Raw genomic sequence first — 27,321 nt, 5'->3', positions numbered from 1 at the left:
TAAAAAATAGTAATTTAGTTGGGAGTGTCTATACCTGCGCGATCGCTCGCCCTCAGCCGTGGCATGAACTATGTCTATATTTCAAAGTTAGCCACTAACTCTTTTCATAACACATTTTTGATATTTCATTACAATTGCAAGTTTTTAATATTTTTCAGTTCCACCTATTCTGGTATATGTAATCAAATCTTGCAAGTTGCATTCAACAAACTTATATGTGTTCGATTGAGCTCAAATTTAAGTTATCGTGACAACGCACAATTACCAAAATTCCACCATTATAATCCAATATGGTGGACGTTACAAAGTGGCGATTGATCATTTCCACGGTAAACCTTTCCGGCACATTTCTTTCATTAAACTAAAAGTGAGAAAATTCTCTTGAGATTTTTATTAGAGCATTTTGATCCTTTGAGACAATAGATCCAAAGGCAAAAATACATGAAATCATAATTGCCAGACATGTATATATTACTGGAGTTTTTCACAACACCAAATCGTTATTTTAACACCTCGACACGTGTTTCGATCACCAAGTGATAATCTTCAAGAGGAAGATTAAACTAGAAACTAACGCGAAGCTAATGCTATTTATGCTATATAGATATACCATACAGGTAAACTACACGTGTACCATCTATACAGGTATACCACCCTTAATTAATTTTATTTTTTTTAAAACAATTCATACACTACAAAGCCTTTTGGGAAGTCCAAAAGACAAAGTAGAGAATTCGGAAAAGTCTGGAATTTACGAAATTGAATGTAAGGACTGCGATGCAAAATATTATGGACAGACAAAAAGATCTATTAAAGTAAGATATAAGGAACACATAGCATACTTAAAATATGGAATACCTAAAAAATCAGCAGTCGCCCATCATATTTTGCAACAAAACCATTCCATAGACTTCAGTTCATTAAGATTAGTTAGGCAAGTTAACAACAACAGGAAACTAGATGCCTATGAGAGTGTAAAAATAAGTAAACACAATAATATTATGAATAACGATGACGGACCTATACCAAAGAGCATACTATATAGCTTGTTGAAATAATATTGTTGGGTTTACTGATTACTACATAAGGACACATTGCAAAAATAAATTTAGATAGGCAATATTGTGAAATTAATTTTTACATAGCTGAAAATTGTTTTATATGCAGCTAAACCATTTAAACATTTATTGTAAAATAATAGATGAAATTAATTTAGGGTGGTATACCTGTATGGGTGGTACACCTGTATGGTTTACCTGTATGGTATATCTAGCATAAATAGCGTTAGTTTCTAGTTAAATTTTCCTCTTGAAGATGATCACTTGGTGATCGAAACACGTGTCAAGGTGTTAAAAATATCGATTTGGTTTTGGGAAAAAACTCCAGTAATATTCACTACTACACCAAAGGTTCCAAACGGTGCATCATAAGACATGTATATAAATAAAATAAAAAAATTCTTAAGTTCTATTGTAACATTCAAGAACTTTGTTATATAATCCCCTAGTTCACGGTAGACTAACCGATAGATTAGAAATAATTTAGAAAGTCTGAAGTAATTGTCGATTTGATCGAATGATCAGAAATAGTGCGATACAGTTGCAAGTACATTATTTGTTTATACGCTCGTTTCATGCGCTGTGCACTTTGTCGTGATGTGACGAAGCAATCAGGGTGAAACAAGTCTAGCTGTTCTGATGAAATAACAAATGCACTTCAGAACAACAGTTTACTCTGAATAACAGTGGGTAATGGTCCTAGATGGTTCAAGATAACGCAGCATGCTAGGTAATGGAACAAACGTAACTAGTGTCTTTTTAATTAAGATCGTTAATGCTTTCATGTAATTAACATGAGCCTGTAAACTCAGTGTTATTCATAACAATTTCCATATCATTAAAAATATTTTGAAAGTTTTCACTGGAAGGAAAGCTTCTGTTAATACTTGCCCTCAATTTTTACGATGACAATAACAATACTTCAAATATTTTCTTCTGAATTATTTGAGTTTTGTCTACTCATATCCCAAAGCTATGATGATATTGAAAATGTATTTATTTCAGTTTTATAGATTTACTTCAACAGACAAATAGCAGAATTTGAAGAAATAAACAATAAAGTTTTGCATCAATCATTAGCTCATCTTTCTGTAGGAGTTATAAAAAATTCAGTTTGTGTTAAAATAGAATAAATTAATTTATAGTTTTATGTTTACGCTTGAGAAAGCTATTGTATAGCGAAATACGTGTCGCGGTGTTTGTAAAACCCTTTATAGTGAAAATCACACAATAAACTGTAATATTTGGAATTAATTTATACTTATAAATGCGTAAGTCACTCTTTGATCTTCAACAATCATTCATCTCTGTTTCTGCGTGGTACTACTAAGTCCTAGGAAGCTAAAATTTGGTATATAGGGCCTTCTTAGGTCTTAGATGCACACTAAGACAACTGAGGCGCCCCCCGTGGGGGTAAAAGGGGAACGGAGGCTGAAATTTTGTATTCGATTTATATTGTAGATGTGCAATAAGAAAGAAAAGAAAAGGAAAAAGACGCTTCCAAAAATAAAAATTATTTTTTCATCACTGTTTCTCCATACCGGTATATTTTCGTAGACTGAAATTCTTCATGTAGGTTCGTTTTATGTAAAAAAGGATTCTTAAATATTCCAAGTAAGACAAACGCCAGCCGCGGAGGAAAAGGCGCGGTTATAAAATTATCTTTAATAATCCTTTATCTTATCTGTCCATAATGTGATCAATGTAGCCCGTTACAGTATGTAATTTGAATGAATATTTTCGAAGATATTACAGATTTGAAATGCAGGGACTTAGCGGTTGCGGCGGTACCGGGCCAATTATGTGTCGCTCTTTGAAATGTTACCTCTAAAGAAAATATGTTTGTATTATCTACTGAAAAAAAAGCTGTGAACTTTGTATATGAAGACATTTTGTAGTATATTTTAGTATCAGCATTGCACCCGTGCGGAGCCGTTGTTGCTCGCTAGTTTACTTGTAATTGTGAGTGTTGAATTCAATCTAAATTAATAACTTTTGTTATATCATCTTGGTCGCAGTTCATTCAACAAAAAATCGTGGCATGATTTATCAATATAATTTCATCTTCATACTTTGGGTAGTTGTGCTTTTTGAATGTTTTTTTAGATAAGAGGTGCTGACAGAAGCACAATTTTTAATTCTTCTACTAAATTTTCACTTGCATAGGACATAGTTGTTAATCAGCTAATTAGTTATCATCAAAAATTGGATAATTTACAAGGCGTTTCCGTTGGAAAAAATGCGTTATAGTAACGTAACACTTCTATGTGAGATTTCCACTCGAAAGTTTACAAAACCTAGACACATGTTGTGACGCCCGAAGATGCTATTGTATAGCGAAACACGTGTCGCGGTTTTGTAAACTTTCAAGTGGAAATCTCAAATTGAAGTGTGTTTTCTGAATGCTTTGTAATGGACTTTCATTAAGTGTCGGTCTGTTCTATCAGATTTTTGAGATATGGAAATTTTATGAAGATACGAGGTATTTGTAAACACCCTGTATGACATTTTTCATCTGAATACCATTATGTCTTATGTACATGAGGCCAGAATTTGACTTCAGTGTATTATTTGAATTATGCGACAATGAATTTTTACTTTATCTTACCATTGATTTTAGTAAATATACAAAATATATAAAATTTGAAGAACGGTGAGATACCTACAGATATAGGATACGCTTCACAGAAGTAATTTCGATTTTGAAGAAGATTTAAAAAATATTACGATGTATAGGGTTTTTTTTTTAATTTTCAAGTTGATGTCTATCACATGAAGTCAATTCTTATTGTAATTATTTGAACTTCTGTAATAAAACGAACAACAGATTCATGGTCACGATTCTGGGTATTGAGTAATGTAAGAAGACCTCAGATACGTATTATAAATCGATCTAGGGAATTTCCACCAATACATTATTTATTGAACGTTATTATAGTGTGTTCGAATAGAATATGTATTCCATATAACGTGTACTTTTGGAAAATCAAGTAGTTTTTATCTGCTTCTCTCTCAAAAGAAATCCAATGTAATATTATCAGTTCATGAGGAAGAACCAACGACTCATCCTTTTTTTTATTTCCCAAGAGACAAAATATTGAATTGGAATAGTCAAGTCTAGTGAAAAGAAACATACAAGGTAGATTTAACAATATCACATTCAGAGCTTTGGAATACAAAGACTCGCCGTTAAAAATTTATAGAAACATATAAAAATGTAAAATATAACAGAAACATTAGAGACAATATTTTTATGAGATATCTTCTGAAAAGAATTCATCTGTTGAATAAAAACATCTTGTAACAAGTCATTTTTTGAGTTGCTTTCTGAAAGTCAATAACGAAGAACAGTTTTTCAATGCATTTGGTTATTTATTAAATGCATGTAAGCCATTATTAGCAGAAGAGCAGAAATGTAGTCTATTTTTACAAATTGGTATATGGAAGTGACTTGAGAACGAGTATTTACTTGATGTATATCAGAATTTTTCACAAAACTGTCTCTATTCTTGAAAATATAGAGACATAATTCAAAACAATATAACGATGGAAGTGTTAAGATTTCATATTTGCTGAAAAAACTTTTCTTTCTTATTTGTGTGAATCGGAGTGAGTCCATATCGTTATCAACGTGTAAAACTGTTCTTCTGTTTGCCTAAAACGTTTATTGTATCCTGTTCACCCTATACATAATTATAGTTTATTCTTTAAATCTCCTCTTTTGATCAATTTTAAAACTTTTGCCCTAATCATAGCATGTGTTCGAAAATACTGAGAAAACCAACAAATATTACGTGTGGTTCTACCAATGGTTCTACCTATATATCTTGTAAGGTCCACCACTGTTTAGTTCCACTGTATATCAAATACTAAAAATATTAAATTTTCAAATAACGGAATGACCCACACTTGTGACAAAATTCTGGTTTTATTCTTGAAACCACATTATTCTATCAAAATATTTCAGATCTTAGAAAGGATTTCTTTAAAAATTCCTGTAACTTAGGTTTTTATTGGGACACCCTATACAAAGTCGCCGCTAGCGGATGTGTCTGCAAAGTATAAAACCGGTTGTGAATCCCAACATTTGAAAAAATGTTATATGTATAATTATTATAAATTAAAATGTTCAATGATTACAACTTCGTAATATAAAAAATAATCTAATGAATCTATGGTTATGAGAAAACTGAAATTTCAATAAGTGCGTATTTCTTCGTTCGAATAAAAACAGTTTTTTTTGCAAAAGTTTGTTCAGAAAGTAATGATGAAAGTATTAATTTCATAAACATAATCGAAAATATAGCCTTCAAAAACTGAGGGAAAGGTATCTTGTGTTTCCATTATCAAAACTTCTCCCTTTTCAAGATTTTTTTGGCTTTATGAATTTTTCATTTGTGGGAGAAATATTTTCCATTTTTTTGCAATACCTCCAACTCCACTATTTTTTGGTTGAAGAGAACGATCAGTACTTCATTTGAATCACAAAATTTTTAAGGAAAAAAATGAAATATACGAACTCGTAATTTCTTTGGTGAATTTATTTTTTATATGTTTGTTCCTTCATTGAGAGGATACCTGTTAACTTTGGTGTTGTCTATGGAAGACAACTATCGACTGAATTGGCATTCAACCTATAGAAATTTTACATATCAGGTACTTTGGTTTGCTATCAAATTTTTGATTTTGATTACGAATATTCATAGGCATAAATCATTGAAATAATCAGAATCATGGAAAAATTATCGGAGTAGTTCTAGAAAATCAAAATGCAATTGATTTTCGTGGGTTAAGTGGAAACTGGGGAAACGGGAAAGTAATTCAGTAGGCCTATAGGTACTTCTAAAATGAATAGAAATTTGTTAGAAAAAATAATAAAAAGCATTTCCTAAAAATCACTCCCTAGAATGATTTCTATTAGGTACAAAAATATTGGAAACAAATTTTACAGTAAGCTGAAAGGGGTATTTTTTGAAGAAATTAGTTTTTGGAAAAAAGCCTTTTGGTTTTTACTTCCGCATCTTTTTGTATAAAGATGGAGAATTGAAAGCCAAAAATGTTTTCCTCTACAAATTTTACTATATTTTACCCCCCTCAGAAAATGTAAATTTTCATTACTTCAAGGTCATTTTTATCAAAAAATTATTTGATTTTTGGTTGATTGTATACGTTATTATAGCCTTTCATACACAGTCTGATGAAATGCGATTCATTACTAAATCTACACAGAGTTGACGATTCAGTTTAAAGATTAACGTAAAGAAAATATCTTCATCTTTTAACAACCTCCATAACATCCCATTCAATGAAACAATTTGTGTCTCGATTATAAGTGACATCCCTATCCCTACTAATATTATAAATGCGAATATAAGTTCGTTTCTTACGGATTTACACGAAAACTACTCAACCGATCATCATTAAATTTTGTACAAATGTTCTTGGAATTATTAGAAGTAACATACGATACTTTTTATTAAAAAAAATTTGTTTGTAAGATAAAAAAAATTGTTTGTCAAAAAAATCAGAAAATCTAGCTACTTTAACGTCATCTAGTATTCCAGTAATGAAATTCCAACCCTTAATACCGTAATAACGTCGCACTGTATCATTCACAGTAACGACAATATCCAATCCAATCCAATTGACTATAGTTTCATCTGTTTGGAATTTTTCTATATTTACTGTCATTTTCATTTTTAGGTTAGGTTAGGTTATCTTTTTAAATTGTAAGTATTGAAAATTATTCATTTTTGTTACAGTAAAACATATTTAAACATTTGTTGTTGCAAATCAATAAAGCATATTTTAAATTTTGGAAACTTCGTCGTGTGTAATAATTTTTAAAAATTGATAATCCCAGCCAAACATTAAAATATAATTCTCATATTGATTCATTTCTATTGTACTGATACTTATTTAATGGCAAAAATGCGAGCGAAGCCGCGAGTAAAAGCTATTTCTCTATAAAAATGTTTCTATCTCAAAACATTTTCAAAATGAAACCACCGCAATCGTATAACTTCACTTGGATCTTCGACCTCTCACCATTCCAAACCGATTATTCCAAAAAAAGCGGATGTAGGTCACTCGAATAGCATATATTCGATTACTCTTTCAACATTCGTGTTTACTCAACAAAAATGTAATTCTGAATGTCTGCTGACCTTTCCAGTCACTTAATCCAAGTATCGAAATGAAATATTTGTTAAATTATGAAAACGCGTGTTCAGCATCTCGCTCAGGGATACAAGATTTAAGCAATGAAACCCCGAAGAGTGTTCAAAACGAGGTCGCAGATCAATACAAATACAGCTGCCAACGCCCCGTTATCGTAAAATTTCTTCGAGGAACCCTTTATTATCAACGGATTTTAGTCTCAGAAAGCAGTTAACATTTTTGTGCCAGTAGTTTTTCTCTACTGTGAGAATTTGTACTATTTGCTGACTTGATATTCGACTTAAGAAATTCATTCAGATGATTTTGCTGTTTTTTCAAATTTGTAGTCATAGAAACCACAAGCAATTTCATTTGACAAAACGAAAGATGTGTCATACATCTGTCGATCAGAAATAAGACAACAGGCGACCTTCTATCATGTTACCCATATATGGAATAACTCAATAGAGAAACATCTAGAAATCAAGAGCTGTTGCGTTTGATATTTCTAAGGCCTTTGACCGTGTGTGGCATGAGGGTTTGCTGACCAAACTTCGATGCTATGGCTTGTCGGATCATTTCTGTGTATGGCTCTTCAGCTTCCTGAAAGAACGTTCCCTGCAAGTGGCCGTCAATGGATATCTCTCGAATACTTTCACCATCAACGCTGGTGTTTCCCAGGGATCCATATTGTCTCCACCCCTCTTTTTATCGTATATCAACGACGTATTGGAAAACCCAAGAATCCAATATATTGCTTTGCTGACGACAGCACACTTGTCTCATCATTCCATTTGGATTCCAGAACATCGGCTACGGAGGCACATCTTCACGACAGCAGGAGTTCGCATATCTTAATGTGGATCTAGAAGTGATTTTGAATTAGATTGTGTCAAGACACCAATGTGTCTTGACACAATCATGTCGCTGGAATTGCAAAGGCTGCTTCTCAAAAGCTAGGAACACTGTTCCGAACCAGAAAACTGTACACACCTCAGCAACTTTTGATGCTTTATAAAGCTCAGATCGGATCTTCTTTGGAGTATTGTTCTCATGTATAGAGCTCTGCCCCCAAACATAGCCTGAAGTTGCTGGATGCCATCCAGAAAAGAGCCATCCGCCTGACTGGAGACGCCAACATCACATGCAACCTTGATAGCCTGAAACGTCGAAGAAAGATTGGAGATTTGTCTCTTTTCCAAAGATACTTTCACGGGAGGTGTTCAAGTGACTTGACATATTTGATTTCACTAAGAGCGGTACATATCAGACAGAAATACGCGACAGACTGTGGCTGTTCATCGTTTTGAGGTTCAACTCAGTACACCTCGAACTTTACTGTTTGAGAACTCTTTCATGTGGAGAACTGCGTTAATATGGAATAAACTTCCTGAGAACGTTTTTCCAAATGGATTTAGTCCTCAGCGATTCAAATCCAATGCGAATCGCTACTTTCGTACAGGCATCGCTTTGAGAGTGCCTTAAGGGTTTTCCTGTAGTATTCTTATTAGTCAGTGGGCTATGCTTGAAGACTAGCAGTAAACATATCTAAAGAAATGAACTTTAAACGTTCAAGCCAGTTTCGAATATACCTACACAGTAGGTTATGGAATATCATTGACTTTAGGTCGATGATGGCCGCTATCTTGCACTGATGAGTGGCTAATGAGCCCGAAACCGGTCTGCAAGTGTGCCGGTTCCAAAATTGAAGGTCGAATCTTTCATTTGTATTGCCAATTGCATATGCAGGAAATTTTCTGTGGAGACTCCTGCACTGACGCCTGTCGGATATAATCCAACGCCCTACGTGGTATTAGCCAGGGAAGTAGTTATTTTTTGATAGGTGTCAGTCCATTCAACCTACTGTGTAGGTATATTCGAGACAGGCTTGAACGTTCAAAGTTCATTTCTTTAGATTTTCCTGTAGTGCTTGTGTTTTGTACTTAAAAAAAGACGGAGAAATGAAAACGAAACGACTTGGTTACTGCTCAGAACAACTTAACAATTTTATGGAGGATTGTTTTTATTTTTGAAGTTCACTGAAAAGTAACCCACTTTTACGATTTTGGAACAATTTGATAAAATTAATGAGCACTTCGGCAATTATTCTGTAAAATTATCTGTATTTTATATATTACAACTCCCATATCTCTAGCATTCTAAATATTTCAGTATGCGGAATGTTAGAATGAGCCATTCATAATATAATTCACTTACATGAAATTTGAAATGCAGATAGTTTAGTAGCTGTGGAAAGAACGTTTTATGTTGTATAAAAAGAAAGACTTGAAACCTTTACGGGGTCTCTTCAGAAAATAGAGTGAATGTTCAAATTACGCTGGCTACGTACGTTCGATTGGCGAGTTTTTTATTTATCTTGGAATATATATTCACAGATTCAGATTAGCTTTAGTTTTTTGGTGAGAGACATAAAAGTTAGACATTTTTTGCGGGTTCGGCGATTTTCTGCTATGGAAAAAAAAATGGATCAAGAAATTTGCATCAAATTTCTTGTAAACGATGGATCAGGTGCTCGAAAACGGTAGAAATATTGACAGTGGCATACGGTAATTGTTCTCTGAGTCAGAAAAATGTATAAGCCTTTCACAGAAGGTCGAAAAGATATAAATGAAGACGCTCGCCCTGGACGCCCCAACCGATGAAAATGTTAAGAAAGTGTAGAAAATTGTTATGGAGAATCGTCGAATCACTATTAGAGAAGTAACTGCGGATGTCGGCGAATCGGTTAGCTCATGTCATGCATGTTTTGGTAAAATTTCATACATTTTTTGGTAAGCAATTCATGGCATCAGGATAATGCACTTGCTCACTTGTCATTAGTTGTTCGTGATTTTTTGGCCAAAAACAACGTTATTATGTCTTAGCCACCGTATACACCAGATGTGCCCCCCTGCGGCTTTTTCCTGTTCCTAAGATTGAAGAGACGTTTTGCGACGATTGTGAAGATAATAATAATAATAATAATAATAATAATAAGTGTTCGAACGGATATATGAGCAGAGAGGGTCGAAGAGAGGAGTCGCTGGATGTAAAGAGAACCTGCTCATCGATAGATGTGTAACGCAGGACTCGATACAATATAAGTCTACCTTAGTCTACCGCAGTCGCGTGATGGGTATAGAGGTTCCTGACACAAGATGCAGGGCCTGCCGCGAGGCGCCCAAGACCCTAATGCACTTGCTATCAGCATGTCCAGCATATGCGGTCTCGGCCTATATCCATCGACATAACGCGGCCCTAAGAGTGCTATATTACCATCTACGGCACTCTTACGGTATTGACGAGACACCGATGTTGCCCTACGCTCCGGGGGATATTGAATCCGTTGTGGGGAACGAGAAGTGCCGAATTTATTGGAACTATTCGTTCCCCACCCTCAGGCTCATACAAGCTAATAAGCCTGATGTAGTCCTTCTCGACCACCAGACCAAAACGATATTTGTCGTGGAGTTTTCAGCTCCTGGCGAGACGAATATCGTCAGAAAAGAGGAGGAAAAACGGATAAAATATCGAGATTTTCTCTTCGAACTCCGCAGACTCTATCCAGATCACTCTGTCAAGATGGTCGTTCTGATTATTGGAGTCCTTGGTGGAATGATGTCTTCTCTACTCTCGAATCTCAAAATCATACCGGCTTGCCGCACTAAGGCAGAAATCTTAGCCGCACAGATGCAGAAGGCTGTCATTCTTGGCTCACTGCGTTTGCTCAGGGCACATGATTCTCGGACCCAATGATCACTTACCCCACGGTGTGGGGAGTGGTCATTGGTTGATTATGCTGGCGCGCCCTCCCGAATGTATCGGGGCTTCGGGGGATAGGGCCTGACCAGCGCACACTACGGTGAAAAAAAAAAAAATAATAATCACTTAAGAAAGAAGAATACAAAACAATGTACTAAGAAGATAAAGGTGAATAAATGAGGACTCGATAAGTGTTTTTCACTCTTGTTTCGAGAAAATAAAATGTAATGAAACTCATAAATAATAAACATACTGACTGACAATTTCGGAAATATGAAAAAATCCAATGAGTAAAAGCCGAATCACTGAAAGACCTCAAGAATATACCAAAAAGTGCATATTAGAACTGCTTCGAAGATTAAAAAACCGCTGGCGCAATTGTATTATATCTGAGGGAGGCTAGTTTGAAGGGGACAAAATAGAAACTGATGAATGAATGAATATTTTTTTTGAATAAAATCAAAATTCACCTCGTTTTTTTAACAGATTTCGTACATTATCAATTGATCTTGAAATATAAAACATGGTCGACGACTCACGTTTGTATAGCCCATCTCTCTTCGGTGTAATGAGGGACCCAAAAATATTTTGAATATAATGTTGACAGATGTTACAAAAAAAATAACAGTTTTGAGCTGCCATTTCTTCGTAAATAAAAATAAAACTGAGCTAGGTTAGGTTGGGTCTAAAGTGAGTGGGTCTATTCGACCCTCCACCGCAACCCGTAAGGATTTATTGTGGCTCACACCTATTCACACCAGACCAAATAAACCCAGCTTCTCAACGAAGCCGATTAGTTAGTATGGTGAGTGCCCCCTGCTCCGCGACTCATACTGTCTTCCGACACTACGAGTCTTTGCATATGATGATTCAAATGACAGTGACCTGTAAGAAGACCTGTTAAACATCGTAGTTCATTCCAACTTTAGTCCAACAACTGTTTGGCTTTGCAAGGGAGTCAGCACCCTCATTGCCTTCCAGACCAGAGACAATCTGTTAAGTCTTCGTATCGAGGAAAGTCGTTTTTGGCAATTTGCTACCAATTTAGACGTTGCTTGGTAGGAGCCAAGAGCTTCCAACGCCGCTTAACTGTCGAAGAATATTTTTATTGATTTGTGTATGAGGTTGGATGTACCAAATCTCTTCCAATCTCTCCGCACACAATTCAATAGCGTAAATTTCCGCTTGAAATACAGTCGCATAGGTTCCTACGCAGGGTGATATCTCTGTTCTGGGTTTGCGACTGAAAACACCTGCACCAGAACCGAAAGGTGTTTTTGATCCATCTGTGAACCAACAACTATCTGCTTTTAATATTTCCTCCTCCTCGAGGATCCAGTCCTCTCTACTCGGCAACAGTACTTTATAAAGCAGTTCGTAGTTGACAAAACTGAGATAAGGACTGGTTTGTTCTTTGTAGGTTTCTTTTAAAAATCTACACTGGAATTTTTTTTTCTAACTGAATTTCTGGAGACTAGTTACTTCGAAAAAATACTAGAATTCATATTATTGTTTATTTCGATATTTGACCGAACATTCGTATTATATTGGAAAAAGTTTTTTGACATCAACCTCGCAAAATTTGGATAAGTATAATTATGTGGAATTATTTGGATAAGTGGCAATTTGTTATGTTTATTAAATGGAAATTCAAGTCGTCCATGTTTTTTCATTTTCTTAAACCATAACACTTTTTTAACTTAGCCTTACTCATAAGTTTCAATCTTATTTTCCAAAATATTAATAACATCATGAGAATCGAATAACGTATGTTACTTATGAAGAAGTAAATTTTTGAACCGACTGTATCAACTTTTGTTTTCATATTTGATATAAGGTCACAAACACTCTCGTGCACATGTGCATATAATCTGAAAAGAGAAAATTGTTTGCAATGAGTTTCCAGCATTTTGGAAAAATTATTAGTGGAAATGATTAATTCATTATTTTTCTTCCTTTGTGATTCTCACAACTAATATGCACATTTCAGAGTAGATTTATCAATTGATGACAAAAATTCCCAAAACAATCATATTTGATATCATTTGCCCGTATTTTTATGATTACCTCGTGATTAGAAACAAAAACTTTCTATAAACTCGAACAGAAAAAAAAATTACTATCGTTAATTGAATGTTCGCATTGAGTGTTTGAAGGCATAAATATTATCTAAGCCATTACTCGTCATGTAGTATATCTTCAAATGTACCCTCATATCAGCACCACTGATGAGAAGCACAAAACTTTTCAATTCAAACCACATTCTGACATGAAGATACGATCGATATGAAAGATAATTCTAAAACTTTTTTTTTCTTCCAGATTTTTATATTGGCTATAAGAATCATACAAGAACTGAACAACAAAGTGAGTATTAATTTGGTTATTTTTGTGTACAAAATATTTCAATGAACTGAAAATTATAAATTGCATTAATGAGTATGTTTTATCGATGTTTTGTTGTTCATCAACAGGAAGCTTTTCCGCGATAATGTAATGGTAATTAATTTAATTTGAATTAACAGATATTTTTTATTGAGACCCCTCCCCCGAAACAAAAATATGTCTTAATAAAAGATATATACGCTAAAGTGTGTTTTATCGATGTTTTGTTGTTTATCAACAGAAGTCTGTTTGTCTTCAGAATGCCTTTGTCCCTTGATATGTCTGATCAGTACAAATAAGTAGTCAATAATTATCCACAACAGGGAAGGTTTATTTTTTTTCCGACCAGGCTTTTATTGTGGACATTTCAATGCTTTATTTCCAAATTCATTTTGATTGAAAGTGTGTTTATTCAATTGTTTTTTTGGATTGTTCTGTTGGAAATTTTTATGTTAACATGATCTTTTCGTTTATAAAGCTGAGCTATCACCAGTTTTCAATAAAAATTTATAGTTTTCTACAGTTTTGGCCTAGTGAACCCAAGACCGGTGAGTCGCTAGTTTTGAATAAGTTTTATATTTCCTATTGATACTTTTGGTGAATCAAAGAAAAGTAACTCGCATATCAGAAAACTCTCAAGATATTTATATAGCTCAATTAATTTTCTGTTTCTGTTTCGATACCCCTACTCTTTCAAAAACGTTCAACTTCCCGATACTTCACATTCAACTTGAATCTCTCATTATTCAAACACCTAATTTTTAATACCCATAAAATAATATTTTATATCTGCCAGTAAATTATATTTTTATATATTCGTAGGCGTTACAGCGTCTTAAACGTTAACCATTTGTTAGTTATGAATCATTGTATAACAAATTTATTGTTTTTTTTTGTTTCGAAAATCTCAAACGTGCTTTCAAATTTAGACTGATGTTCTGAAATATCGCAAGCGTGAAAAAAACTATTGCACTTTGAGAACCATTCCACGATATATGATTTTATGTGTTGTGTTATGTTTGTGATTACTCAAAGGTAAACAATTATAACGTGAAACACGAGGTCATGAAAACCACTGAAGAAAACAATTATAGGAATTGAAAACACAAAGCATAAAAATATGGGAATGTGTTCCTTGCGTAAAACAAAAACATAAAGTTCCAATTCATGAAAGCATTATGAAGGAAAGGGTTTTGACAGATTTATGATATCATGAAGTCTCAAAGGTCATTTTGAAGTTAATCGATATGATTAATGTGCTAAAACGTAACAGTACCTGAATTTCTCCAAAGTACCTAGAGGGTGGAATGTTATGAATTTCTAAACGTTTAATATTCAAAATGGAAAGAGGAAAACAATTTACAGTAATATTTAGCTACATTAAGATCTATGAAATTGATTCACATATTCTAGTTTAATCTTACTGAAGATTCAAAGCAAATTCAAGAAGTATTCTATTCGTTACATACATATCGACGTCATTGATTGATAAAACAAACAATAATGGACCTCAATATGATCCTTGTGGTACAGCAAATGTTACGTGAATGGGAGATGATGTATACAGTGCATTTCTTCAATGTAATTGAAACTTGGGATAATGAAATAAATGCATGAATACTTTATTTTGAAGTGAAATTGACAGATGACATTTCAAGATGTCTTAGGCGCCATCTGGGAAAAAAATTAAATGGGAAGGGGGGTCTTGTGACACATCTTTTTGAAAATCCTGACAAATGCTTCACAACCCTAGAATATAATGTCCATATCTTCAACTACTACAAAATGGCGGAACTTTTATTAATTGCATGAATTTATTAACATTCAACTACATAATATGAGGTAATAAGCTTGAGGTCAGTTCAGAAGATGCTCGAAATGGTTGCCTTGAACTTCTTGACATATGAACAGCCTATCGGATATTTCACGCCGAACATTTTTCGAACACAGTAACGTCAGTATCTCTACAAATATTTATTATTCTCTGCCGTATATCCAATACTGAAGCAGTTTCAGTTTTGTACACCTTTTGCTCCAAATAGCCACATAAAGAAAAGTCCAAAGGTGTCAAATCTGGTGCTGGCCATCCTGTAGGACCTCGACGTCGAATCCAACGACTGGGAAACGTAGTATCCAAATAGTTTCTTACTTGTCTGGAGTAATGTGGTGGTGCTCCATCTGGTTGGAATACAATATCCATATCGAATTCATTAGGATTCGCTTCGATTTCAGTGATGAGAGGATCAACAGTAGTTTCCAACATATTCAAATACAGTTCCCCTGTTAAATTTTGATCAATAAATAGAGGTCCTACAATATGGTTTCCCAATATTCCCGCCAAAACGTTGAATTTTTCTGGATATTGGGTATATGTGTTTCCCGGAAAACGTGAGGGTTGGTGTCACTTCAATAGCGGATGTCGTACTGACATTTTTTGTCGTTTTTATAAACACAAAATAACTTAACAAACCTTATCGGGTTGTTGGAATTACCATATGGCAGATAAAAAGGAACATTTCTAGAAATATCGATATTGACTTCATATTCTAGGGTTGTGAAGTATTCGTCAGGAGTTTCCATTCAATTTTCCCCCAGATGGCGCCCAGTCGCCATCTTGAAAGTTTCATCTGTCAATTTCACTTCAAAATGAAGTGTTCATGCATTAATTTCATTATCCCAAATTTCAATGTTTTGTATAATTGTCAATTATTACTTCATGACATGTCTGCATTGTTTCATTGTATTGATGCAATGAGGAATAACTAGTTTTATTGTTAACGTGTTTCAAATACCTATAGTATACCACGAAATCTATTGCTTGGTCGACATATGTATAGCCAGGCAAAATATCTTCATTGCCCTTCAACAAAAATAAATATTCTGCCAATTTAGCTTGAGCAAAACAACTGATTGATTGCATTAAAAAAAGTTTTTTTCTCATCCATCGAATATTTATTAGATGTCAGAAGTAGTCATGAAAATGGACAGGCCAAAAATCGAAAAAAGTGCTTATCGCCAGAATTTCTACCTTCCTGAGGGTATTCCTAATAAACAGTGTTATATTGTACCATTCCTTGACCTTGCTCAAAAGACAAACAGTTAGAGTATCATTGCCTTCAAAACTTGTCACAGGAAAATCCACTTCCTACACGATCACGTTCTGATACCCAAGAGAAACACAGGCGCTGACAAGTTAATCAAAATGAAAAGAAACGTCGTGTCATCTCCAAATGGTGAACGCAAACAAAATTTACTGCCAGCATCCAATTTGGTTGGATATGGAATTTTTCCGCTCTTCTATCATTCCAGTTTATTTTGTCACTTCAACCCACACAAGAAGAAAGTAATGTACTCTGGAGAAATTGCTATCTGTTGAGTATGTGTGGGTGATTGTTGAAAACGTTTTCAGTCCTAAATGAATATTGAAATTTCCCTTCCATGAGTGATTTTCGTTGAACCCTTTTGAATGTTTCATGAATGGATAGAATTTAGTATTATTATTATTATGTTTAATTAGTGACGAAACTTCAAGTACGGAATGTTTAAAAATACAATTCATAATATAACGAAAATGCAGACTGTTTGGGATATGGTACCTACTTTTTCTTTTGTTTTTCGAAACTTTAATTCATCTAAAATTCGAGTGTCATGTAGTCTGTTTCATAATTTGTTTAAAAGGCTGTCGGTATCACGTTATTTCATTGTCTGATAAATAAACATGCAATCTGTTGAAAAAATAAAGAGAATTTTTATTTTTCTCAAAAAATATGTATTTATTCACCAATTTCTATTTTGTCCCCTCATTCCACAATTCCTGACCGATGCTCATGCTACTGTTTTTTTGTCAGATTTGAATGTTATTAATATGTTTGGCGCTGTGTGGGAATTTGAATTGTTATAAGTTATTATATCCTTGGATTGGGATATATCCTATAATAAAGATTACTACTACAAAATTCAAAAATTTTGAAACAAACTTCGCTGCCACACATTTCATCCCCAAAATTTCCGAAAAAATTGCATGGCATGAACCAAACGATATGCTGACATACTCAGCAACTTAGACGAGGTTCTTAACAATTTTCTTCACTTTCTCAACGTTTTCATCGGTTGTTGATGTGGTGGGGCGTTCAGACCGAGTGTCGCCATTGACATGTTCTCGGCCCTCTCTGAAAAGCTTGTGACAATCACCGTATGTCACTGTCAATATTTCAAGTATTTTTAAGTACTCAATTCCATGTTTAACACCAAATTTTATGCAAATTCTTTGATCAATTTTTTTCAGAAAATCGCCGAACCCGCAAAACATTTCTAACTTTTATGTCTCTCACCAACAAACTGGACGGCTTTAACTGTGAACATATGTTCGAGTCGAGTATACCAACATAAAAAAAAATTAAAAATTGTCAATCGAATGTATGTAGCCCACGAAATTTGAACATTCACTTTATTTTTTTAACAGTCTACTTAGGTTTGAGTATTTGTTACTTCACGACATTTCAATTATTAGCATCCCCAATTCATAAGCCGCTTCTTGACAGATTTTTCTGGTTCAGTGTATCTACAGCAGTCAGCTTTCCCACATAAATAAAGTTGTTCACTGGTTCAAACCAATGTTCCCCTCTATGATTTCTGCTTCTCGTGTTGTTAGTTTTCAAACTCAAATTTTCAGGTAAAACTAGACCCAAATAACAAAGCATTCTAAATCCAATGTCAGACAGCTGTTTCGACACGCCATGGGTTTCCTTAGTAGTGCTAAGCTGATGACTAGGCATTTAGATGAAACCATTTGCCTTGCAGGGAAAGCTACACGAAAGCTGCAACGAATCTCGTTCGTTAGTTTGGTTTTGCAAATGCGTAGCCCCACTTAGATTCCTAAGATTGTGTATTAAATATTTGGACCGTGTTGCCCTGTCAGGCCAGGCAAATATTGAATGATATGCAAACTTCCAATTGTACTATATGTTACTTATGTACAATGTGTGGCAGGTCATTTGTATTTATTTGTGAAAGGTAGAAAGGTAAGCCTACTGCACCTCAACTTCATCAGAACATATATGTATATTTACCTCTTTTGTAAGGGTTCCTCATTCCTCTGTTTTCATTACAAAGGTTGTAGAGAAAATTTTCTCAATGGGAGTTATTAGCCTGGAGATAAATTATATTTTCAGTATATAATATTGAATCAGTACATACAATAAATGTGTATCTGAGCGCTGTCTGTTTGTCTGTGCAAGAAATAATGTTAAGTTCATTTGACTGAAACTTTAGTTAGTTACTTACATTTATAGTTTGCAGAATGATATTCTTATACATGAAAAACAGACAAATACATGAAAACAGTCAGAATATCTGGAGAAACCTAAAAACTGAAGTCCTCGTGAAAAAAGTCGCGGGCAATAGCAAGTATATAATTAAAAAGCATAAGTAACGAGACATGTTACAATTATCTCATCAAAATGCTAATATGCATAATTACCTGCCAAGTCTAAATTCACGTGATTAGTAGTAGTGCCAGTCATTGTTTTTTCATAAACTTGAAGTGGAAAATAGCTTGACCAGTCATCAATATTGTCAATACTCATTCAGTAATACATGATGAGCAATGATCATTTTTTCTGATGATGTATCATTTTATTCAAAGCATATTCGACTGTTGAAAATTAAAAACTGCATTTTCAATGAAACTGTTTATTTATTCATAAGACATAAACATACTCCATAATGCTTATCTTTGGAGTTACAAATTAAAAATGCGTCAGCGGGTAATACAAAGAAATATCATTGTTTTTGCTTTAATAACAACACTCAATTTAAGGTAAATTATCCCGAATGTGATGTTCTTTTCAAGAAATTGTATAAGAAAAATTGGAACCTTCCCTACCATGGATATGTAAAGTAGCTAAATTATTAATAACTCTTTCAATAAAAAAAAGGAAATAAAACTTGTTTATCGTTCATACAGTTGAACTTTTTTGTGGTTAGAATAGTTCAAAAATAATATTTTTTCTCAAATGAACTTAGTCCACATGTACCAATAAAATGGCGAAAAATAGCATTATACTTGCTAATATTCAGCAATGGAATTACTTTTCTCATACCTGTGAATCGAAAAAAGTATTTTTCCGGTGGAAATACAAGACCAGCTAGAACACTTCTTGTCCAATGTAAAGTTGACAAACAATTGTTAATAAAAATGCGCAAAAAAGTAATGAATTTGTCATATCCAAATTATTAACCTTAGTGCTTTGCTGTTTTGTAAAGTGTATAGTGAAAATCTCACAATAAACTGTTATATAGGAGTTTCGTGGTGGTCGTGGTAGTGGACGGACGTGCCGATAACGTCCGTCCACAAAGAAGGTACCCGGATACCACGTGCTATCGCGGGGCATGTTGTGATTGTCTATTGTGCAAAGTCATCAATATGGTAAAGTTTATGTGTAAGTTTAGACAAAAATGTGAAGTGAGGGTCCTCTTTATCCACGCCGGTATCCAGGCCGGAGTGGTTCGGATAACCACGTAAAGGGGACCATGTATGTGAATTTGAAAACCCGAAAGACTCCCGAAGAGAAGGCGACTCAAAAAATATATGTGGAAAAAATCAAAAGGTTTTCCAAGCAGAAGGCGACAAGAAAAAAGTTGAATTGTTTTCATCGTAAAAAAGTTCGACAAAAAAGGGGTGGCAGCATTGCTTCGAGCAAGACTGCTGCCCCCCCCCCCGAAGCTCCTGTTGTCATCTTTGATAGGAGGAGCCTGGACAAACAAATGCGCCCAAGTGGGAAGCAACGGCCAACAAAATTAGAGAGAGAGAGAGGGAAAGAACTGTTGTATAAACACTGTGAACGAAGTTGACAGTCATTACGGTTGGTCATACTGACGTCATACTCAAGCAAATTTTAATAATTACAAACTTGTCGTATGTTGAAGCAATTTTGCTCAATTTGCGTGAAGAAAACCTGGCGCTCATACTGCTCACCGTGCTTAATAATGGCTCTTTGATTTTGAAAGAAGTTACAGTTTCAATTTCAACAAGTTCCAAAAGTTTTAAAACTTGTTGGACGTTTTCTCTAATCTATACCGACTCAGGGCAAAAATAGAACAACTTGTCACAACACCGTTCTTAAATACATTGTTTAATAACTTGTTGCTGCTGTACAAAACATTTATATAAGAAATAAAAATGTTGTAACGGACCGTTCGTTGGTACACATATTAAAAAGGTATGATGCAACTTCCCAATATCTATTATTTTTATTCCTCAAGATATATAACTTGAGCGTTTCGCAAAAAAGTGCATCTCCACAAAGAAGTGACTTTTGAGTAATATTTACACTGCATTTTGAGCATCACTGCATCACATTGATATTTTTCAAAATTTTTTTATTTCAATAATAACTCGACCATTAGAAAACGAAATGACAAATTGTTTTAGGAGAAGGCCGTTTGAAACCCTTGAAGAACATTTTCTTCCTTGCGTAATATTCGCCTGCATGAAAAATATTTCGCATTCCAAATTTTATAACCTGAATTTAGACTGACCGACTCATCTTTCGTTCGTCACGATAGTCTATTTTTGAAATTTGTTTACTCGAAAGTAAGGTGAATAATACAAAATATAATGATTCAACGAAACATTCAGAAAAACTGGAAACATCATAACTTGTTGGAAATTGTTGCCAATGTCATGTTTACGTTTTAGCTTGTTGTTTGGTTTTGGAAAAACAGTAACTGGCTTTGTACACGTATGTGTTGGCTGGAAATGTGGACATATTTTCATGCGGATTGAGCAAGAACTGAAAATTATTGCAAAGAAATATTTTTGATAGAGATTGAGCAACTTTCAAGGATTATTTCGCAATTCTTAACTGAGTGTTTTTCCTCTCGAAGTGAATGGTTCCAAGATATACTTCTTGTATTGGTCATGAAATACAAAAAATTATTGTACAATCTCAACTTTATAGGCCATTAAGGTGTTTTTTAAAAATTAATCTCTACCAACCATATTTCCGTTGAAACAAATGGGTTTCATTAGAAGGTATATTGAAACTCAAATCACTTCATTAATCCTGTAGAACTTACAAAGTTATAGAATAGGTCAAATCGCATTTTGTACATATACATAAAATAATACTTAGAGTAAAATTAAACCAAAAATACATGAACGATTGTCATATGCATACAAAAAATATCAACTTTAGCTTCATTTAATTAATGTAATGGAGAATTAAAATAACGAAAGATTGAGAAATCCATCTATGGTGTAAAAATTATGTTCTAATAAAAACATTTTAAGGGAGAGAAAGTTTTTTGGCTTTCTACTACTCCATCTTGATACAAAAAAAGGATGAGGGAATCTTCCAAAGAAAGGAAGGAAGTAATCAATTTGAAAACAAGTAACTCTGTACATGGATGTGTAGATCATGCAAAGAAGTAACTTTCAGACACAAACTGAAAGAAAGTCCTCCTGAAACAGCTACTTTCATATACACATTGAATTACACGAAAGAAAAAAAATCTTTCGATACATATACTTCTATATGAACACTGAATTATACAGAAGATACTTTTCTCTACTCAGTTTGTATTTCAAACATTCGTTGTGAAATAAAAATCAGATATCATTCACATGAGTTCTACTTTAAATGAATGGTAACAAATTGCACTTACATAGAACACTGCCATCCTCACTGGTATACACCGATGTTTCGCCTTAAGACACTTGCCCTAAGGCTCTTCAGTACCAAATTGGATAACATTATAGAAAATACACACAATTTATTCATGAATTACGATTTTTTAATGTCACGGAATAAGCTTGATCTGCTTATGTCATCGACGACATCGTAATGACATTCATTCACCTATTTGATGTAATCCTAGCCAAGAGGAATCTTATTTGAATTGAAGGAATTATATTTTTAGGAGTGATTAATTTTTGGGAAAGAAAGTTTTTTGGCTTTCTACTACTCCATCTTGATACAAAAAAAAAAAGGATGAGAGAATCTTCCAAAGAAAGGAAGGAAGTAATCAATTTGAAAACCAGTGAGGGTGACAGTGTTCCATGTAAGTGCAATTTGTTATCATTCATTTAAAGTAGAACTCATGTGAATGATATCTGATTTTTATTCCACAACGAATGTTTGAAATACAAACTGAGTAGAGAAAAGTATCTTCTAGATAATTCAGTGTTCATATAGAAGTATTTGTTTCGAAAGATTTTTTTTCTTTCGTGTAATTCAATGTTTATATAAAAGTAGCTGTTTCAGGAGGACTTTCTTTCAATTTGTGTCTGAAAGTTACTTCCTTGCATGATCTACACTTCCATGTAGAGAGTTACTCATTTTCAAATTGATTACTTCCTTCCTTTCTTTGGCAGATTCCCTCATCCTTTTTTTGTATCAAGTTGGAGTAGTAGAAAGCCAAAAAACTTTCTTTCCCAAAAATTAATCACTCCTAAAAATATAATCCCTTCAATTCAAAATTTAAGGGAGGTTTTGGAAACCTGAATACTATCGGTAGTTTTCAAAGAGTCGAGCAGTTTGTTATAAAGTTTTAGCCCCAAGTAAGAAGGTGAGTTAGCGGTTATATTATATTTGACGGTATTCATGTATTGCACTTTCTTGTATTTACATTATGGTAAGATGAAATGCGATCATATTTCGACCTATTGGTGTGAATAAATATGCACATTTCAAAAATCAAGCATCCAAAGGTCGGGTTTCTAGCGACTTCAACGAATTCAAGCAATATGTATTCGTTCTTCGTCACGTTAAGCGACATTTGACTTTTCTGGTTTACGAAATCGAATATGCTTCCGTTGTATGTTGATTTCGTGGAGTCGTAAAATGTGACGTGGAAAATAATCGTAGAATAGGTGAAGATTGTTTGAAATTGTTGAGACCGGTACATGACACTAGACCACGGAATGCATTAAAAATAATTTCATAAACTACACCTTACGATTTGAGCTACTGTGATATGTCGTAATATATTTCTCAAATAAAGTTTGTGGAGATCAAATCGTGAGATGTAGTTTATGAAATTACTATGGATCTTCATCAAGTAACGACCGAATCAATCAGAAAAAACGCATTAGAAATAGCAAAGTGTAGCATGATAACTGTAAACAGCGACAAAGGTTCTATTCCGAATAGGTTTTTAAATGCCATTAAAAATATTGCTAACTCACTCTATAATCGTTTCCAAAATTTGAATATCTTCTACGTAAAAGCACGAGATAACTTAGATAAACAAATTGTTTATTTAATATCTCGTGATATTACCAGAGTAATGAAATCCATTCGCGAGCTCCAGAGAGATCCAATAGTTTCAATTGAATGTGTTAATTGTCTCGAAGTGTATGCAACTACGTGTTATTCAAATTCATAGACATAAGTACATAGTTGAATTTCGATTCTAGCTGAACTAAGGAAGCAAAACCAGGTGAGTGTAAAGAAATTTCTAGTTCAGAGACAACTTCATCATAACTTTCATTGAACGCATGCGCAATTTGATTAGGTGGTGTGGGCTATTAAAAAAATTAATAACTCAATTAATTTCTCTCAGTGATGAAGAACGCGAAAGAAAATCCGGAGCTACCCAGAAAATGAAAAATTCTTCGAAGAAGATTTTGTTACATACATAAATAATATTTCATTGTAGGGGAGACCGGGGCATCAATTAACAAAAAATATATTTTTAGTTGTAGCTAAGAAATAATTCAACATTTAGACTTGATTTTTGAGATGCATGATGCTAAAATCATTCAGGTATTACGTAATGATCTCAAAACAAACTTAATATTAACGATGCCGTAGATAGAACGCTTTTTCCCAAAAATGGTGATTGTTAATTGTTACCTCAGGCTTAGGGCTAGAATTAATAGGTATGGGGCAAGTATTAACAGAAGGGGTAAAAATTAACATAGGTTATGCTGACTTATATAAAGAAAAATAAATATATTTAAGACATATTTTTTTATTAATGAAAGTGTAATTTATACAGCCTTGCATGGAACTCATATTCTTATATAAACTCACAATAACAAAATCACAAAATATCTGAACATAAACGAAATCTCAAAATACGTTCAAATATTTCAACTAACAAAGTAAAATCTCTCTATAATAACTATTTATCAGTCTCAAACAGGACATATTTTTTATTTTTGAACTTAATTAGACATATTACTTGAACAACATCATACGATGAGGCAGAATATGGCACATACTTTATCTTGAAAGCTAGCTAATGAGTCTTTAATAAACATCTTCAAACTAAATTATTATCGTCTTTAGACTTGAGCAACGTATATAAAATGTAGTTTAATACAAAATCAACAAAAATATCAAGGATTCGGAACTATTTTAAATACCTACGAACTGAAAGAGTATATGTGTGATTTATCGGTAAATTGGTCACCTATATGGCTAATTCATAACGTTCTTTCGGTCCATTGAAAAATTAAAATTGGTGATGGTTTATCGGAGACGAAACATCAGATAAAAAATATTTTCAGCTTGAAGAGTGGTGATGAGAAAGTGTTGTGTGATGTTTTCTTGAATAACGACAAAAAAATAGAAACGTATTCGTATAAACGTATTCGTTTTCATGTATATAATATATGTGTAGGAGTGTATATATCTGTTTGTCTGTATATAGTGTACCTATTCAGAGTGATGTGATGTATATACAAAATGTATTCATACATATATCTACTACGTATTTTGATGTGATTTCTGTACATTTTGTGCTTTGTCAATTAGTATTTTGTTCTTGCGACAAAAAGTATACCTTGATTGATTGATGACTGAAATTCGTGAATTCGGGCATTTTCGTGCCTTTTCAAACCAAACTCCGAACCTATTCGGAATTTCCTAAATTGTATAGCGCCGTTCAAATGCACTTCAAAATTTTTCCTAATTCAACCGACTTTTTATCTCTCACGGTTTTCGACTTCCCCATATTGGCCTTCCTTATCACAGAATATATATAAGTACTTCAATAACACATTTTGTGGTACAGATAATAACCAACTTAATCGTCGTCGAGGATTTTTTCCGAAAGACTCCATAATTTCTTCAAAGATGCTTCACCAAGAACAAGCAATCGAATATTTCACTAGTAGATATACATTTGGTCTGTTTGATAAAACCTGCCACCCTCACATTTGCCCATTCGTAATATTTCTCCATTTTTCAAATTATACCACTCAGAGTATAGTCTATGCGAAGTCAATCCGAACATCTAAATAGAAAACTAATGACATTACTCTTCACTACTATTAAAAACATCCGTGTAGGTTTGTGGAAAATAAAATTACACCATATGATTATATTATACCACGTCGTCCATGCCATACAAAGATAATTCCAACGTTCGGTAACTATTTAGTTTTTACGTCATTGGAATTGACTTTGTATATACTACAATTTATCTGCCTTGCTGTTTTCATTTAGTGACCAAAGATGAAACGCGCTACTGCTGGTATCTGGTATATGTAGAGTAGGGTGGGTTAGTGTAGACTCACAGAACTTTGGCCACATGTGCCCCATTGTACATCCTCCCGAGGAAATGTCCTCCTAGGTCATCGTCCATCCTGTCCTTTCCAGGAAGCTAAACAGGTCACTAATAGACATCTCCTTTATTTTGGCAGGTGTAATCCAAGACTGGCCGAACACACACTCTCTTTGACAACCTTGAGGTATCTCACGGTGGCCTCCGCGAAGGTTTTGGAAGGTACAGCGATATTACTGTAGTTGCGCTGCTTCTTCAACCTTCTTGGGGTTCCCTTCGTGGAGGTGCACAAGTGAGAAAACTTTTCTGCAGGGGCAGCTGGTTTCTTTCCTTTATTCAAGGCGGATCTCTTGGTGGTCCAGATGGTCAAGCTTTTTTTATTGATATTTTGAAGATCTCACAGTTGATGAAAATTAATAATAATAAAATTGTGAACCAATCAGAGTGAATAATGGGAGCTTGAAAAGCTTACCATCTCAAGCATTAGAAACACTGTTGAATTTACCTCCTTTGCATCTTTTAGTAACAAAGGCGCAAAAAATGTGCCAGTTCAGACTGGACAATTCACCGAGCTAAGGGATCGGGCACAATTGAAACTTTGGAATCACGGTTCACGTGATACACTTTTGAATTAAATATTACGGTTTAAATTAACAAACCCTGAAGAGTTGATGATGAATAGTTATTCCGAGAACATACTTGGCAGCTACTTGCTCGGTAATACACATCAACCGGAAGTGTATGCAGTCTTGCAGAGACAAGGGATATTGATTTGTAGGTTCAGTTCCTTACAGTCAGTCTGGATACACTTGGGACATTGATTAACCCAAGAGTATCACCAAGACTGTTTTGGGAATTTCGTGAAGAACTGAAACAACTAGCGTACCGGAACTGTGATTCTATGCTGAATATAAGGACCTTCAGGAACCACAGGAAACAAAAAAGCTAATGAGCGTGCCAGACATGGATCATCAACTCCGTATATTGGTTCTGAAGCAACTATTACCAGCTGGTTACCAAAATCCGTGATATGAGACCAGATCAATAAATTGGTCGATAAGAGAACTGGAGAAATTCACCTGGTAATGAACACGGAGAAAACTTCATAAAGGGGCCGCCTAAAAAGAAATGAAGAACTGCTCCAACCTAAGGAGCATCTAAACAAAATATGACTGAATTACGGAAACCTCAGCTGTAGACAACACAACATAGTGACAGAGGCAACTCATCATGCTTCAGTCTGATGTGAGAAACTATGTTATTCATAGAAAACCAAAATTATGCACAAAATAATGAGAATTTTTAACGGAGTGTGTTTACAAACGAATACATGAACGGGCGTCGTGAAAAGATGGAAAAAAGTGTAACGAACCCATGAGGCAACAGCGTTTTCCGGAGAAGAAATGAAGAAGTTAAACTGCTTCCCGGCAGCAAAAATGTG

At 34.1% G+C, this 27,321-nt stretch overlaps 1 protein-coding gene across 5 annotated transcripts in view; it reads left to right on the top strand.

Annotated features, from left to right (window-relative positions):
- Positions 1-27,321, top strand: part of LOC111508193 (uncharacterized) — a 102,293-nt gene that overhangs the window by 42,706 nt on the left and 32,266 nt on the right. For 3 of the 5 annotated variants that reach the window (XM_074173275.1, XM_074173272.1, XM_074173273.1), the window contains exon 2: positions 13,302-13,346. The gene's annotated coding sequence lies outside the window, so the exon portion shown is untranslated. Of the gene's footprint in view, positions 1-1,769; positions 1,789-13,301; positions 13,347-23,646; positions 23,808-27,321 lie in introns of those variants that run through there. The other 2 variants (XM_074173274.1, XM_023163627.2) reach the window with 2 other exon arrangements.

Source organism: Leptinotarsa decemlineata, unplaced genomic scaffold, assembly GCF_025532065.1.
Source record: "Leptinotarsa decemlineata unplaced genomic scaffold, Ldec_3_MD MMD2_tig00000218_RagTag_RagTag, whole genome shotgun sequence".
In the NCBI taxonomy this organism is placed as follows: domain Eukaryota; kingdom Metazoa; phylum Arthropoda; class Insecta; order Coleoptera; family Chrysomelidae; genus Leptinotarsa; species Leptinotarsa decemlineata.
Note: the sequence above shows the minus strand (reverse complement) of the source record. Positions and strands in the feature narration are given on the sequence as shown.